A 2843-nucleotide genomic window follows, 5' to 3' on the forward strand; every position below is an offset into this window, starting at 1 on the left:
GCTTGGAGGATGGCTGAAGCGAAGCCCCAAACCCCTGCCTGGCTGCCTCCGTCGCGGGGGGGGAATCCCGGGGGTGGGGGCAAAATGACAACGGAGGCAGACAGGCAGGGGTTTGGAGTTTCGCTTCAGCGAGGCCCCATTCCCTTGCCTGGCTTCCTCCGTTGGCGACGGAGGCAGCCAGGCAGAGGAAAGAGCCTTTACTCTTTCTCCACCTTCTCTTCTTCTGCCTCCTCTCCTCCTCCTTTTCTTCCTCCCCTTCCTCCTCCTTCTTCTTTCTCCTCCTCTTCCTCCCCTTCTTCTTCATCTTTTTCCTCCTTTTCTTCTTCCTCCTCTCCTCCTCCTCCTCTTCTTCCTCCCCTTCTTCCTCTTCCTTCTTCCTCCTTTTCCTCCTCTTCTTCATCTTCTTCCTCCTCCTCCTCTTCTTCTTCTCCTCTTCCTCCTCCTCTGCCTTTTCCACTCTTCCTCCTCTTCAATGCCCAAATGTGCTGTTTGGAATGGGGAAGGAAGGTTGGCCAGAAAGGGAAGTACGTTTCTGCCATCTGTCTAGGAACAATGCCAAAATGTCCTCCATTTTGATCATGCCTAAGAAACATGCATTTATATTAACATTTTTTTTAAAATCATCCAATTTTTTGCGTGTCCTCCATTTTTTTTAAAATGTGTCCTACATTTGAAAATTTTGTCCTACATTTGTCCTACATTTGTCCCAGTTTGGAGGTCCAGAATTATGGCAACCCTACAGAATCAGGGAAGCATAGTCTAAGGAGAAACACATTAGAGCACGTGGAGGAATTGTAGAAGAAATGTGTGAACTGAGTTGAGTAAACTAGGAAGTTTCTACTGGAAGGTCTTCTGAGGATGGAGACAGAGGGACACGTATGCAGATGTTAAGGTGTTAAGTTTACAGACTATAGTCCCTCTTCCATAAGTCTGGGCCTTGAAATGTTCAGGAGAAGCCTTGCTCTCAGTCCCACTATTTTTACAGATGTGTCTGGAGTCAATGTGAAATAGGTCCTTCTCTGTGTTTGTCTCTGGGCGGGGAGGCTAGAAAGGCCTATTTGCTGGCTTCAAACAGCTGGTAAAGACATTTTTTTAAAAAAAATTCTTAACATACTTTTTAATATGATGTTTTTAAAGAAAGAACTTTAATAGGATACTCTGATGTTTTTAACTGTACTGTTTTCAAACTGCTTTTTATTAGATTTAACAGTATGTTTTTAATTGTTACAGATAGTTTAATTCAATTTTAATGTTGACCTTGTATAATTAGGCCAAGCTTGAGAAATATCTATCCCTCCTGGGTAGAGTCCCTGTTTCCAGGAACTAACTTTTTAAACCATTTAACCTAGTAATATAAGATCAAGTTACATGTTACAATAAACAGACTTTTTAAAATGGAAGATGCTTGCAGTCCAAGGTTGACAGTTTCTTTTCAAAAATTGCCCCACAGCTGTCCCTTCATGTTGTTGTTGTGTGCCTTCAAGTCATTTCCAGCTTATGGCAACTATAAGGCAAATGTATCCCAAAGTTTTCTTGGCAAGATTTATTCTTAAGAGGTTTGCCATTGCCTTCTCGTCCAAAATTAACCATTGGGTTTCCATGACCAAGCAGGAATTCAAAGCCTGATCAGCAGGTATTCTAATCCAACAGCCAAACTGGCCCATGCTGGCTCATTTGTCCTTAAGATGCTATGTTCTATAAATAAAGTATTCAAGAACAAATAGCAGAGGACCTATGGCACTTTTTAAAATAACATGAAACTGGTATGGTCCAAGATCTAGAGAGACATACTGGAAATTGGGACCTGTATCTTTTTTTCTGTTTTCTTCATTTTTAAAAGCAGCCAGTTTAAGCATGCCTCCTTCAAAGTATTTGTCATCATGTATTTTTTGTCCCATAAAGTCTCTTTGAAAGAGAGATAAGGGATTTTTATATCTCTCCTTACTAGTGACTTCATGGTTGGTCAGTTCTTGATGTAATAAGCAGTTCTCAAATATTATCTTTTTAATGTGTTCTTTAAAAATAGCACACTACTCTGTACTCAGTCATATATCAGAGTGAATATAGGAAACTTGTGTGATTATTTGAACATCAGTTTTTTGTGCCGCAGCCAAAGTTAAGTCATACACGTCAAAATATTACTAAACCTCTGTTCTAAATAATTCACGTTTTGAATTTAACACACAATTTAGGGGACAGAAAAATAACATATTCCTTTCAAGAAGTTTTGCAATTGTGTGAGCTGGGTAAGTATAAGACAACATGGCCAGATAAAAGTATTATACAAATAGGATGTGCAAGGATTAAGTGGCAGCTACTTTGCAGAGAAAGTACGGTAAATCTAAAGGGAATAGGTAAATGAAGGGTTTAGGGAGAAGTGGGTTTTAATGACAGGTTGGTAAGTGAGAGAAATGGATTTGAATCAAACACATAGAATTTAGCAAAATAGTTAGAAATGCATGACTAGAGTAGAAAGGATTATATAATCATATGCTATAATTAGATTACATATATAGATCGTATAGAACCACATATACATATATACTACTATAATCAATATATCTAATGGGATTGAATAAAGGTCTGCTAAGGCCCTTTTACTGAAAGGGAATTTTATAAAAATATAAGTTAATAACAGAAATAGTTTTTAGATAAGCTTATTATATTATATTATATTATATTATATTATATTATATTATGCTCACCGGTAAGAAGATCCAGACTAGGTCCACTGTTCAGATTATTTTTAATGCGTGGGCTAACACAGAGGAACAAAAGCAGGGAATAGTCCTAGCATTCCAGCAAACAGGAGATAAACACTGAGTTTGGCACTCCAACAACCA

General features: G+C 38.6%; 1 protein-coding gene across 1 annotated transcript in view; it reads right to left on the bottom strand.

The window, feature by feature from the left end:
* The window catches only part of TLR3 (toll like receptor 3), a 78129-nt gene extending 75341 nt beyond the window's left edge, over positions 1-2788 (bottom strand). Inside the window, exon 1 of the mRNA XM_042470623.1 lies at positions 2706-2788. The gene's annotated coding sequence lies outside the window, so the exon portion shown is untranslated. The remainder of the gene's footprint in view (positions 1-2705) is intronic.
* Positions 2789-2843: the final 55 nt, after the last annotated feature.

The sequence above is a fragment of the Sceloporus undulatus genome, chromosome 5, assembly GCF_019175285.1.
Source record: "Sceloporus undulatus isolate JIND9_A2432 ecotype Alabama chromosome 5, SceUnd_v1.1, whole genome shotgun sequence".
Lineage (NCBI taxonomy): Eukaryota > Metazoa > Chordata > Lepidosauria > Squamata > Phrynosomatidae > Sceloporus > Sceloporus undulatus.